The sequence below is a fragment of the Euprymna scolopes genome, chromosome 10 (assembly GCF_053919585.1).
Source record: "Euprymna scolopes isolate OS-2025 chromosome 10, ASM5391958v1, whole genome shotgun sequence".
NCBI classification, from domain to species: Eukaryota; Metazoa; Mollusca; class Cephalopoda; order Sepiida; family Sepiolidae; genus Euprymna; species Euprymna scolopes.
In genome coordinates, this window is record NC_136491.1 from 13,026,495 (window position 1) to 13,041,494 (window position 15,000).

A 15,000-nucleotide genomic window follows, 5' to 3' on the forward strand; every position below is an offset into this window, starting at 1 on the left:
CGAAAATAAAGAGTCCTTTGCGCCGGCAAAAGGAAACATCCAACGCATTGTTTCTCTTTGAGGAACGTTGAATCTTTTCTCCAGTTTTTTTTTTTGTGTCCCCCTCGTTGTGCCAATATTTTAATCGTTTTTAAACGTTAGTAAATTTATTTTAGTGTCCCCGTACTTTTGGCACATTCAGTAAGTTCCCCATTAGAACTCTTTATTTTCGACATAATATTATTTTGTACGCTATCGATTTTCTCCTGATGAGATGATAGCCGAAAGAGCTCATGAGAAACTTCCGCTTATTATTTTCAAAACTGTATATAAATTCTGTACCTCCAAACATTTATGTGCGTGTGTGTATGTATGTGTGTGTATGTGTGTACGAAAGTGCATCATTGGTAAATGATCTCGGATAACACTACAACAATGTTACATTTGCAATGTATTATATGTATTTATTTAAATTAAACTTACATTTACATACACACAAACACACTTCCAATACATATTTAATACAACTTTCATGTTTTATTGAGTACGTAGATAGTCAATGCTTGCATCTGCCTTTGACTTTTGGTAAACGCAGATATGTAGCCAAAGCTTCTGTCTTATTCATCATATATATATACACACATATATATGTATGTGTGTGTGTGTGTGTGTGTGTGTGTACGAAAGTGCATCATTGGTACATGATTTCGGATAAAGTATACATATTTACCTGTTATGCGTGGGTGCACGTGCCTGCCTTACTCTTGAAGGTGGAGAATTTAAACATATATTACAAATTACGTGCCATTCCATTCCTCCTCTTCCATTGATAAAAGATAGTAAATGACAAGCGGACACACCCATAATGACAAGTTCAGGACGACGAATGTAAAACACTGAATGGATACAAGAAGAAAGAGACGAAGGAGTAAACGTGCAAGTTTGCAACGAAAAACTAGATTAATGCATGCGGTAGTCATTCACTGGTTTTACACAGCCGCTGAAAGAACAGTAAGAATTGGGCCACCCTCTCAACTACACTTGCTGCTGTGAGACTGAAAGTGGGCGGGCAACTCCTCGGTATTACACGACTTTAAAGCATAGATGCAGTTTGTCCTAATTACTTCCTAAACGTATGATTAAAGGTGCCCCAATTCTGATGCGTTATATTTTAATTGGCGTTTCACAAACCGCCTCCTATGACCCTTAAAAAATCGGTGAAATGAGATAAAAGGTGATTTTATAAAAATTATTGTCATGCCATTATTTTGATGATGGTTTAGTTTTAACAAATTCATGTTGTTGTTCATCTTTTTCTTGTGGGCAGAGGAACGACTGATGACATGTTCAGTTCTAGAAGGTCCAGCCTCCCACGACCTTGCCTCTTGTCTTTCGGGTGCAGTAAGTTTATTGCTTATGGCATGAAGCGCGTCTACCGATGGATTTTAACGCACTGCACCTGATTTGGGAACGCTTGTTTGCCTCTCTCCTACCCCTGTACTTGTTTCACATATTTTGCGGTTGAAAATAATACATAGTATATATCTATTAAAAAAATATCGCTACATGCAGTGACATAAGTATTCGCTCATATTGGGAGTTACATGAAAATTACTTTTCATACGAGTTTATGAGATTTCTATTTATATAAAGTAAGGTATATATTTATATCTTTCTATGTGTAAAATCCAATTGCTAACAGATTGATAATTATGAATTATAGAACACATCTACGACGCGTGGAGGTGATCAAGTGGGGCATATTTAGATTCCTTTCTTTCATGCAAAAACGAAAGATTGGGCTGCACACCTTTGAAACAGCCTGTGAAAATCCATATAGTTTAATTTTTTGTGAAATGTTTCCAGTAAGTATTGACGTGAATTAAAAACAAGTCGTTATTCAGTTTCTTTAGAGTGTTTAAACGTTTTTTGTAGCGAACAAATGATAATAATGAGCTCTATTTAGGAATTAAAACATTGCAATTTTATATTAATTTTCCTCTTTATAAGACATCGATTAAGCAAGATTCCGCGAATTTTAAGTTACTTAGTGAGACGCCAAAGCAATGCCTTCAATTTTTTACATAAGTCAAAATCATGCAATGAAAAATAGACTGAAGATTCTTGACATGAACTTTAAGTCATTGCATGTTTATTTTAATCTCTCTGCATAAATAAATGTGCTGCTCAAACATTCTGCCCAGAGAACTTAAACATGAATTTTTTTATAAATACAGTAGTACCTCGGGATACAGGTTACGACGTGGAATACAATGTTTTTCCGGTCCTGGTTACGGCATTTGCCCCGCCTTACGGTGTTATTTACAATGTTATTTGGTTATAAACATGTCTATTAAATACTGTACTGTATTTTTTATATATATATATATATATATATATATATATATATATATATATATATATATCATTTTTAAAATATAATTATCCACTGAGACTTGTTTCGTTGTCTACGACTCATCAGAGTGGCTGAATCTAGCGATATTCGAACGAGATATGATATGAACTCATGACTGGTCATGAAATGACTGGTCTGATTATGTTTTTAAATTTCACACGAAAGTGCGTAATGTATTATGCCGTATTCTTATGTAGGTTTTTTATTGGAATGCCTTCGATAAGTATTGAAAATCGAAAAATCTGATTAAAGAAGGAAGTCAATTTTTTAGAAAAGTTGCCACTTTTTATACAAATTAACATCAAAAATACACTTGAAAAGTTTTATCAAGCAGAAAGGCCCAACCTATAATCAACTATAGATTCTGTTTTATAAGATAGGGGTTCCTTCGAAATGTATGTTTCTTATAAGAGCACAATTAAACCAGAATACTTGATTTTTGTACGTTTAACTGTAATTAAATTAATTATGCAAAACTTTTTTCATAAAATCTACAGTTGGTTCTTTGATATGAAAAGGTTGCTTTTGAAATCATTGTTTCTTTAGAGCACAATTGAACGATGATAATCGCTTTTGTAGTTTAAACTTTAAGTGAAGCCATTATTTATAAATCACTTTATAAAACTAACAGTAGATTCTCTACAGTGCAATATAGATTACATTGTATTGTGAGCTAAGTTACTGCGTGGGCTCATGTGAAGTCTGCTTCCAGTAACTGCGGGGAATGGGGTCAATAACAAGAGCAGGTACTAAATTGATTTGATACAAAATGGACGATTTCACCGATTTTGATAAATATAATAGAAAGATTTCCAGGGTAAGACAATTGTTCATCCTCATTCCATCCTGACCAACCTCGGGTTTACCTGCTAGTAAAACATATTCGTTATATGCGCTTTTACATGTGTTTTCTATTTGATAGAATCGGGACCAAAACAAAGAGCAAGAAAGTTATAATATTACGTAATAGAGATAGATCCGGTTGTGATGGGATTGGATTTTCCATTCATTTAAAACTGACTGAGTTTAACCTATTTCTGTGGAAATACAAGGACACTGCGGAACCGGGAGTGACGATTAATCTTTGGGTTACAAAAGCAAATTTTTGTCTCATAAAGCTGTCCGTTTAATAGGTAACGTGGGGTTGCTTTCTAGCTGTTTAAAATATGGTTATTTTCAAATCTACTTTAAATGAGTTTTTGTGTGAGCAATCCTCTTATATAATTAAACCTTACCCAAGTTCCACCCTTAATGATCATCACGGTGTTGTCTCCCTGCTTACCTAACGGTCATTAACCTTTATTCTTGGGTGGCTTTAAGGCTGTGATAAGGGATAACCCTCAAGTAAAAAAAAAATGTAAATATGGTGCAGAGATTACTATCTTCTTATTGTCGTATGAAAAAGCATATACAGTTATTTGTAACCCACGTTACTCAGTTATTGGCATTTCCTAAGCTGCCAGATACTCAAATGAAACCATGTGAAGGTTGTCACATGAATATAAAAAGGAGTCAAAAGTTTCGAAATGATACGTATAATACCAAATCACCGTTGCCACTTTTTTCATGTTATAAAATACCTAGGTCCTGAACTATCCTCCAAGCTTCAGCCTCTGTCCAATCGACGCAATGTAGTATCCCTCTGCCTGTTCTACAAATACTTTAACGGTGTATGTTCCGACGAGCTGCAAGCACCTGTAGCCCCTCTACGTAAATACCTCCGACAAATCCGACAAGCAGTACAATCCCGCCCCTTCACAGTAGAGATCCCTAGATGCAAGGGTCCTGGATAAGACCTTAAACTATATCCGATGGTGAGGGCCCCAGCTTGCGGGCTTTAGGGAGTGTGGAGCAACCCTGTAATTGCCATTGCTCCCAGGTCCACTCTAACCCGGAGTGGTAGCACCTGTTAGGGTCCCAACTATGTGTTAAATAGAATACGACTTAAAAAACAAATATACTATATTAAAAAATTGTTCTCCAAAATCACCAGATTAAGCATTAAATAACCTGAAAAGGGTTGATATGCCGTAAAAAAAACAACCAAACCAAACCAAACCTAGATGTAAGAGAGCCTTCTACTCCACTAGTTTATTCCCCAGAACCGCTAGACTTTGGAAATCCCTTCCAGGTTCCTGCTTCCCCAACTGTACTGACATGCAGAAGTTCAAGTGTTACGCGAACCGACATCTTGCTGCCCAACTCACCAACTAGTAACCCTGTAGCCTGTGTCCCTAATTGTAGTCCCCTACACCAAAGTGGCAATGTGCTTTGTTTGGGGTGAAAATGTAATAAAAAAAGGTTAAAGTGTTGCAAATCCATTTCTTGTGTTACAAGTAAGTATTGATCTCATTTGATAAAAATTGATTTTCTTGAATGAGATTTCATAGGCCACGCCTGCATTGAAGCTTGCCTTTTGATAAAATAAGAGAAGCCACGCCCTTAACAGCTGTAAACATTATTTTGAAACAGTGAGACGATATTTATAGTATTCAATCAATATTAATATGAAACAAATATTCTTACTTCAAGTGTACAATAATTCATTAATGATGGATAGAACTGCACGCCTATGGAATTGTATTCCGTTTTTCTGGTTTCCAGCTGACTACAATATGGTTGTCTTCAAGTCTAACGTAAACAAGTTTTTGATGAGCCGTTCCATATAAGTTAACAAATTTACCAAATCTCCATTGCTAACGATTACTATATTGTCCAATTTCTACTGTACACTCTTTAATCCTTATCCTCGAGTGGCCTCTTGGCCTTCATAAGTGGTGATGCCTTTGTAAAAAAAAAATGAATATCATTGATCGAACTCTGGCAACATTTTCATATAGAAATGTCGTATCTTAATAAGGGCTTACTATATAAACATGACATGTTCACAATTCATCAGCTGAACCATTTAAAACCGTAAATTGTTTACTGGAATCGAGTCGCTTAGTGACAATAGAAAGGTTACTCTTTGAAACAACCGCATCTTGCTTGTTTTTAAGGAAAAGCTTAGGAATGCAAGTCGATATTAAACTATTAACCTGTTCTTCCCTAATTCCATAAGAATCCGCGTTTAATCTCTTCCCCTTTGAGCTCTTATTCCGGGGAGCCTATCACATGTGTAGCATTTTAATATTAAAAACATTTTTCACTTTGTCTTTTACGTAGCGGGCAATTTCGAATACGTGTCTTTTTGCAAGTGAGTGATCAAGCAATAAATCATCAAAACAAACTATTTTTACATACGTGTACGGTCGCTAGCCTTACGTCTCCGATCGCCCCTTTTCCATGCGTGGGCCGTCATCTTTCGTGGTTGATGATTTTTTATTTATTTTAGCACAAGGTAAACCTACTCATGCGTGGAAACAAAACACGCTGGCTTTCCTGAGAAAGCTTTACAATTGTAGAAACCTACATCTAATTCTGATTACTTCTTAACTGGGTTTTCTAATTTAGTCTGAAAATGAGGACATACGGGCAGAGTCTCAAGGTAACATTCACTTCGATTCTTCGTATATAGTCAAATGCATGTATTCTTTCTCACTTCCTGATTCCGGCTGACTTGAAACTCTGTTCTGCTTCTCAAACACGTGATGTCATCTCTATGTAATATCATTCGACACCTGGTGTTTTGTAAAAGGAGTTCGCCTAGCCCCCCCCCTCCGATTCAATAAAAACCAGTTGCAGCTTGGTCTGTTTCTGTTTGTTGCCAAGTTATCATGACATGTGCTTAATGTAACTCTCGCCAAAAAAATCCTATTAGGTAACATAATCTTTACTTACTGCAAGAGGGTACATAAAATAAAAGAAATATAAATAGTTGATGATTATAAGGATAATACCGTAAATCAATGTTACTAGTTTCGTACAGTTTTTTTTTTTTTTTTATATCTCAAAATATAAAGATCGATAAGGCGAGAAAAATACTTTGGAAATGAAACTGGTGAAAGTCGTAATCATTCTTTTCAATGTCTGTGCCGATATTTAGTCCAGTTCTTATAGTGTTGAGTAGAACAAGTGTTTAAAACATATCCGTAACAAGACATTAATCAGCCGATGTATCTCTCATACACAGCAAGGGTGTTATTTATACATAAATCCGAATGGGGTGTTTGTTTAAAACGCCTGATATTCCTATTTTAAAGTATTTATTTACATCCTGTCCAAGAAGGTTGACACAAGGTCTGATGTGTGTTAGATGAAAGCGCGTCTGTAAAACGAACTGGATTTGGACCTTGCTGAACAGGACTGCAGTTTGTGTCATTAACCATTCAGCTACCGTCACCTAAAGGTTTCTATTTACGTTCTTCTCCACGGTGGCAGATTTGGATTTTTAAAAAGTCTTTATTTACTGTTGTCTAAATTCAGCACGCAGAAAATGAAGTCGGAGAAATAAAACTTTTTTTCAGTCTAGAAAAAGTCGTCTATTAATAGCAGAAGAAAGAACAAACACTATAACGTGAGCATAGGACATCTGTAAAGGGCAGTTGATAGGAACAAATATTGCGAAAAAACTGTCAACAGCATAGTAGTATGACGATGCATATATCATATTAACCATTGTTTACGACTGTTTTGTTATTCTTTTTACTGCTTTTTGTTTACATTTTTGGCGCTAAATAAACACACACACGTATCCGCTTTTAGTTATAAAGATTCTAATATTTACATATTTACATTAGTATAAGTGTTGACAGATAAACCGTAGGTCTATGTGTGTAAGAAACTGACCTTATGAATGCGTGAAAAAATATTGAATAATTCGACCCCCTGTCTTTCCAAGTTTATAACTACTCGAAAGATGTAATTCAAACCCTATTTTTGTTTTCAATTAAATGAGCAAGGGCCAAAGTTTCATTAAAAAAAAAACAAATAAAAAAAACAACGTGTTTAAAAAAAAAGGTTTTAAACTTCGGACTTTACAGGTTAATTTCTAAAAAACACTTCTTTTTTGTTGTTTTAAATTTGATATTTATTATTTATTGATATTTTATCTTTAATTTGTGATATATAAAATTTTGGTGAGTAAATTAATTATTTACTTTTTAATAGACATTTCAAAATGGGGGGGGCGTGAATTTAAAAAAAAACAATTGTCTAAAATATTATATTCAGTTTATTGGAAAGAGCATAACATTTCACATTGACCCTGAAAATATCGTAAAAATTGAATTAATGGAAAAATTTGGATAGATTTTTAAAGTTTAAAAATTGAAAATTATTTAACTCGTAAAATTTAATTGATTTCATTACGTAAAAAAATGTTTTGTTTTTTTTAAATCAAAAATAATATTTATATTACTTTTTATACATAGTTAATAGTTTATTTTGGAAATAATATATAATCCATAAAGAAAATAAGCAACCCACCTTTAAAGGAGAAATTACGAGTTTTTTTTAAATATTTTATTCGCAGTTTCGTGTAAGGGGTGTCAAAAATTCCCCAAGAATTCTGATACGCCTACCGTAGGTCAGGGTTTATATTATAAGTCACTGTCGAGCGTTGGGTATCGTGGGTAATCTAATTTGGTGTCGTTTGTTTTTGTTTACGGCATATCCACCCTTTTCCGATTATTTAATGCAGAATCTAATCATTTTAGCAACCGTTTTGATGTTACACATGCTTTATATCTCCAAATATTTATTAATTGAGTTTGGTTTGGTCGATTTGTATTAGGGCATATCAAACTTTTCCGAGGTATTTAAATTCAACGTTGAATCAAATCATTTCAGTTAAAAGTTTTATGATTTAAGTTCTTCATCTATTAATAGATTTATTCATTGTGTTTGGTTTGGTTGTTTTGTAGAGGAGAATTGTTGGGATTGTTTGGGGCTTATGATTGACAAATGCAAAGAGAAAAAAAAGCACAAAAAATAACGAAAAATTTTGATGCATTTACGGTGAGGAAATCTGTCTCTTAAAACAACGAGATTTGGAAGCAACAGGTGTTTTAGTAAGAAATGTTTGTGTTATAAATCATCTCAAAATGCAAAGTTATGGGCCGTTGAATTAGAATCATTGCTTTTTGTTTAGAGTGTATGTGATATTGTAGTAACTAATCATTATTAATCCTTAATGATCTACAATTATGTATCGAATGGACAATATAATAGTTTGTTCACTGCACCATATCATAGCAAATTGAATATCTGACTAGTAGTGTTCCAGAAAGAAGCGGAAGGAAAAATTAGCGTAATAAAACCGATGAGTCATCGAGAATCAAAGTTTAGGGTTTGTCTTAGTGACGAAATAACTAACACTTTGCAGTTTACCTATTAAGCATACACTATTTGAAAGATCCATCGAAATCACTATTATGTTCGGCTTATAGTTGCGGAGAACATTGCAGTCCATATATTTCCCATTAGTCTTAGTGTGCAAATAGATCGGTCAGGTATTGTTCAAGGCAGAGAGGAGTCTAGGACTCGTGGTTTTATACATTAATCCAATTACGAACACGCAATTGGATATGTTAGAAAGATTTACACACACACACACATATATATACATACGTAAATACATACATACATACACACCATATACCGATAACTCTTCTCTTCAGAATTCAGTTTACTTCATTCCTTTAGCTTTCACACACACACACACATTATATATATATATATATATATATATATATATATATACGCGTTTGTGTGCGTGTGTGGAAGCTAAAGACATAAAGTAAACTCAATTCTGAAGGGAAGAGTTATATATATATATATATATATATATATATCAGTAGGGGGGGCTGGGCTTTGCCCGGTCATAAAATACGCTTAAATATGATATTTTAATTTATCCAGATTTCGTATATATTATTGCAGAGTCGTAAGTTCAAAAGTAAAAAAAAAACTATTTGTGTGACATCAACTAAAATCGAAACCGAAAGTGACTTTTATAAAATAGATATATATCTAATATGTAAAAGGCACTATGTCTGTCTTTCTCTCTCCATATTTTCAAACTCTATCACTTCTGAAATCGGAAGTCGCAGAGCGACGCTAGAAGTTTCAAATGATTAGCTATTTTACAGACCGTTTATTTTATGGGTCTTTGGCTGTTCAAAATAATTGTTAAGGGTTAAAAAGGGATCCAAATTGGAAACATCGTTATACATTTTGTACATTCATCTTAGTTTATTTTTAATCAGTTCTTGTGCGTATAACCTATTATTAATAAAGAAAAAGAGAGTCCGACAAGCGAGAATATAATAAACCGTTAAAAATAAGAAGAGTACCACAAACATACAGTGGAATTTACAAGTCAAGACGAATTACAGCAGCCATAATGAATTTTATTTTAAACATAATTCAGTACAAATAAACACAGCCACAGCCAGTCACATACAAATTATTCATAAATTAGTTTGTTTAAGCTAAAAAAATATATATTTTTACATGCGTACAGAAATACTAAGTTCAAATTACACTTGCCAACGTCCATTTTTTTCACAATTTTGTCCCATAGCGTCTAGAGAACAAATCGAATTTATTCAACAAGTCGAAGTCCTATGTATAATGTATTTATTTGCTTCCCCACCAAAGAATATTAGGCACAAGGCCGGTTTTAATGTGGAGTAAAAACCAGCTCCCCTAAAAGTAGGCAAAAGGGGACACTCTGGTTGCCAAAAATAATAATTGTCCCAATATAGAGGGTTTCCCCTCCATTGACTGGTAAAAATTATCTTAAGCGTAGCATCTGCAGAACAGATTGTATTTATTTGCTTCCCCACTGAGCAAATTAGGCACAAGACCGTTTTTTAATGTGGAGAGAGAGGGAGGGGGAGGGAAAAGGGGACCAGCTCCCGATGGGTGGGAAATGGGAGCTGGATACTGACAATTGGTATGAAGGGTTGCCCCTACATTGACTAAGGTCTGATATGTGGGGTTACCCCCACATATGGTCTTTTCTTGCAGTATCTGCCGGAACAGATACTACACTTTGATCCCGACCCGAAGGCCAGGAAGTATTTATTTGCTTCCCCACTGAACAAATTAGGCACACGGCCGTTTTTTAATGTGGAGAGAGAGGGAGGGGGGATGGAAAAGGGGACCAGCTCCCGATGGGTAGGAAATGGGAGCTAGATAGTGACACTTTGTATGAAGGGTTTCCCCTACATTGACCAAGGTCTTATAATGGCCTTTGCTTGTAGTATCTACCGGAAAAAGATACTACACGTTGATCCTGGCCCGAAGGCCAGGAACAATAGGAAAAAAGGCAAGTATAATAATATTATAATCAGTAGTTCAAAAATTAGCAGACTAGTAGAGGTGGAGAAGATCACTTATATAAGCTGTTTTTTTTTTAATGATTTTTAACGATAATTAAATTAGGTATTACTGTCTCTTTGTGAAACGGTCGAGAAGTAGTTATTCTTAGAAAGATCGACCATATTTTTAGATGTAAACAGATAAATATATCATGTATATTTGTAGATTTATTGTACCTATAAACAATTATCAACGTACACGTGTTTCACCTTACAATCTACTGTTCACCTCGCCAAACGTTCACGAAAAACACTCATCTAACTGCAACCACTATCAATAATTTCCCACAGTCTTTCTCCGTGCCTAAACCCAAACGTAGATTCCATGAACAATCCTTCGTTCTTAGAACTGCACACTGGTGGAACACCCTCCGTTTTCCTGCTTTTAAGCTGACAGCAAGTAGGTCGCCTTCAAGTGCAACATAAGCAAATTCTTGTTGAACTGCCCCGTGAAGTAATTGAATTTACCAAATTTCCACAACTAACGATTACTACAAGATTACTCTCTAGACTATTGTACACTTATTAACACGCATCTTCGAGTGGCCTCCAGACCTTGGTAACTGGTGATCCTATGTAGAAAAATAAAAAAAATATGGCTCATCAGCATAGCCTGATTGTTTTGGGGCTCGAACCACGAACAATAGTTACTATGACTGAGTGAATGAGACGCTAATCCGGAATTTAATTATCGTTAAAAGTCAACAATAAAAAAGGATATTTCAGCTGTGACCCGTGGTGTTAAGATATCCGCACTCGATAATAGTACCTATGGTTTAAGATTAGAGCTCTGTAACAGTCAAGTTACGCTGGTGAGCTGTAGACCGCTGAAACACGTGTATGTAGATAACTGTTTAAGGGTAAAAAATAAATTATATATTTTTTATATATATTTATTTGTTTACACCCAAAAATTATGAACTACTTCACCGTTCTCCTAGAAAGGGAACACTAATACCGAATACTGTATTGTCGTTTAAATATTCAACAACAAAAAATCGCCATAACTTTAAAAGTAATATAAAATGGCATATATATATACATATATATATACATATATATATATATATATATATATATATATATATCGTAACGTCTCAACCTTAGCTATTAAATATTATATAACAAAGATTAGCGTTTATGTAATGCTTACTCCATATAATATGGATTTCAATTCTTTTCTATGTAAAGTAATGGTTGGTGTAAGGGTTGACTATCACGTCACAATGACTTTCTATCCGGAATTAGTAATTATCGTCTCCTACCCTGAAGATTGCCCAAGCATGAAACACTAGTGTCTGTAGGTTTGTTATATATACATATATATATATATATATATATATATATATATATATATATACACACATATATATACATATATATATACATATATACATACATATATACATACATATACATATACATATACATACATATATACATACATATACATATACATACATATATACATACATATACATATACATACATATATACATACATATACATACATATATACATACATATACATATATATATATATATATATAGAGAGAGAGAGAGAGAGAGGGGTGATTGGGGAGAAAGTATTAAAGATGCAATAGAATAGTACTGCGTATTTCCCTGGTTGTACTGATATCCAGAAGTTCAAATGTTACGTAAACCAACATCTTGTTTATTCTTATACATGGTCCTAATTAGGAGCCTCTTACTTCTAAGTGGCGATAGGCATATTTTGGGGTGAAGTTGAGTAAAACATAGATATATACTTATATATTGAGTATATTCACATTACATTACTGTAAAATACAAATAAAACGACACACTATTCGATATATAAAATAATTACACCGTTAACATTAATGTAAACAATAGTCAAGATAAAAACAACAATGATAACGATAGAAATGATTCAAAGAAATAAGACACAAAATAAATGAAATATCTAGGAAATAGAAAATATAATATAGAACAGATATTTGATAGCGTTACTTTTATGTACTTACCTATTGTTGGCGCAGCTATAAAATGATGATACAAAAATGCGTCATCGATTCATTTATGTTTACGTTTTAATCATCAGCATCGCCATAATTAAAAAAAAATAAGCGCCCAATTCCTTGGACATGAAATTGTATTAAATCGTCATTATGAAGATGAGCATGTGCTCTTTTGCTTAGAAGCCCTCTCGAATTGGATCGGTATGTGTTTGAGTCCGAACCAAAATCCAAAGCAATTTGTGTCAGCAAGTCCCACCTTTCAGCTTGTTCAACGGAATGTGTCGGCCTGGTTTACTTATATCGCCAGCCACGTGCGGAACTTTGTGCGTTTGTATACAAACATGAACGCTGGCAAGAGTAGCACGCGTCTGCCTGTGTCGCCAAAGCAGGACACGCGTCGACCATAAAAGACATGCGTATTCTTTTCCTCCTCCTCCTCCTCATTCTCCACCTCCTTCTCTTACCCTCCTCCTCCTCCTTCTCCTCTTACCCCTCCTCCTCCAAATGAACTTTCTAATTTATGTGATAAAGAATGAAAAGAGAAAGAGGAGTGGGAGCTGTGAAAAAGCAACAGGGGAGAGAGAGAGAGAGAGAGAGAGAGAGAAAGACAGACAGACAGAGAAAGAGAGAGAGTTAGAGAGTATATTCGAAAGGCATTTAGACGATTAAAGTAACAGAAAAAGGAAAAAAATAAATGAAAAAGGAGGATAGAGAGTGCGTGTTACACAGAGAGAGGGAACACATGCACATATATAGAGTAGTAGACACTGAGAAAGTAAAGGTTACGAAGGTCCGTACAGGATGATGAACAGATTTTGGGAAAGCTTAAAAAAGAAAAAGAAAAGAAAATCGCATTTATTTTCATCCTGCCGCAGAAAAATGTCACATAAGGTCGGACGATGGGGAGATGTAAACCAGCGTCTTTAAGAGATAAGCATTCTTGGCTAGTAATAATGCCTTAGCAGCTCCGTCGGCATTCTCCGGTCAGGGCGCCTCAAGCAGTAATCAAAAACTTACTCCATTTCAAAGAAGAAAAGACAAGTCCCGTGGGAGTAAAATTTCTCGTATTACCTGGGACGAATACCTCAGTCCGACGGACAAAGGACCACATATATGGCCCTTTTTTTTGCCGGACTAATTTTCAAGATGGGAATCTCGGGTGATATTTAATAATCCTTTAAAAATGTCAAAGAGAGAGAAAAGATGGATAGAGAAATAAAGATACAGTGACATAGAGGGGAGAGTCATGGACGAAGGGATGGAGGAGGCGATAAAGAAAACGAAATGGATAGAGGAAAATAAAGTGATGCAGAGAAAGCAAATGCGGAGCCAAATCAATCAATCGAAAGAAGATGGAGCGTAGGAGAAGATTGAAACAACAAAACAGAGGGAGAGAAGGGCGACAGTAGAGAGAAATTCGCTTCTGTTATAAAACATGTGTTAATACGACATCATTTTATTTCTTTAACCAAAACGGATGTAAGTTTAAACCTAAAAGCAATTGAACTCAACAGTTTTATAGGTTTTTCACGTGCCAACATACGACATTGGAATAATGCAAAGTAGTACATTAAAAGAATATTTCAGGACAAATACGGATATATGGTTTTATAAAGCTGTTTAATCATATGAATTTGAAAAGCAGTCCAAATTACAAAGTACCACTATTGCCCGGTAGGGATGCCTCAGGCGATTACATTAGACTAATTCCTCAAAAAGAGAAAGAAAAGCCTTTCCAGAAATATACATCAGACACAGATAAGGCAATTAACTTCAAAATAGTCCGGATTTGTGGGTCAGATTATTGAGGACGTTACTGAAATGTATGGAAACCTCTTTAAATCTAGTCTTTACGAACTTGATTGCTATGTGAGTGTGGGAACATGATACAAATCTAAGAATACATTGCATACCCAAGGAAAAACTATGTCCGCCTCTGAGCTCTTCTACACTATATCGCGTTCATATTAACTTTTTGTTTCATTTCCTAAATGTTTGTATTAATGGATCTCCCGTTTTTAAAATAAACCATATGTTCTAATTTGCAAAACTTGTTAAATGATTTCGCAGTTTATTTCATACATCTATCTATATATAAAAGTGACTCTGTGTGTGTATGTGTGTGGAACATTCTCTACCAAACTACTCTGTACATTCTTGCTCTACATACTAGAAATTTGTATATATAAGGTTTTCTGACCTATGTAACAAATCCAGTTATGTGTTCGGTCAGAAAAATGGCTGCTAATGTGTAAAAATTCATGAATTGGAACTTAGCAGGCGTGAGTAGATCAAGTACCCGTCGACGCATGCGTAAATATACAGTTATACATTAATT

At 34.6% G+C, this 15,000-nt stretch overlaps 1 protein-coding gene across 3 annotated transcripts in view; it reads right to left on the reverse strand.

Annotated features, from left to right (window-relative positions):
* The window catches only part of LOC145285801 (uncharacterized), a 665,485-nt gene that overhangs the window by 591,321 nt on the left and 59,164 nt on the right, over positions 1–15,000 (reverse strand). The window contains exon 1 of one of the 3 annotated variants that reach the window (XM_080134184.1): positions 12,669–13,166. The exons of the other annotated variants lie outside the window; for them this stretch is intronic. The gene's annotated coding sequence lies outside the window, so the exon portion shown is untranslated. Of the gene's footprint in view, positions 1–12,668; positions 13,167–15,000 lie in introns of those variants that run through there. 3 annotated transcript variants of the gene reach the window in all.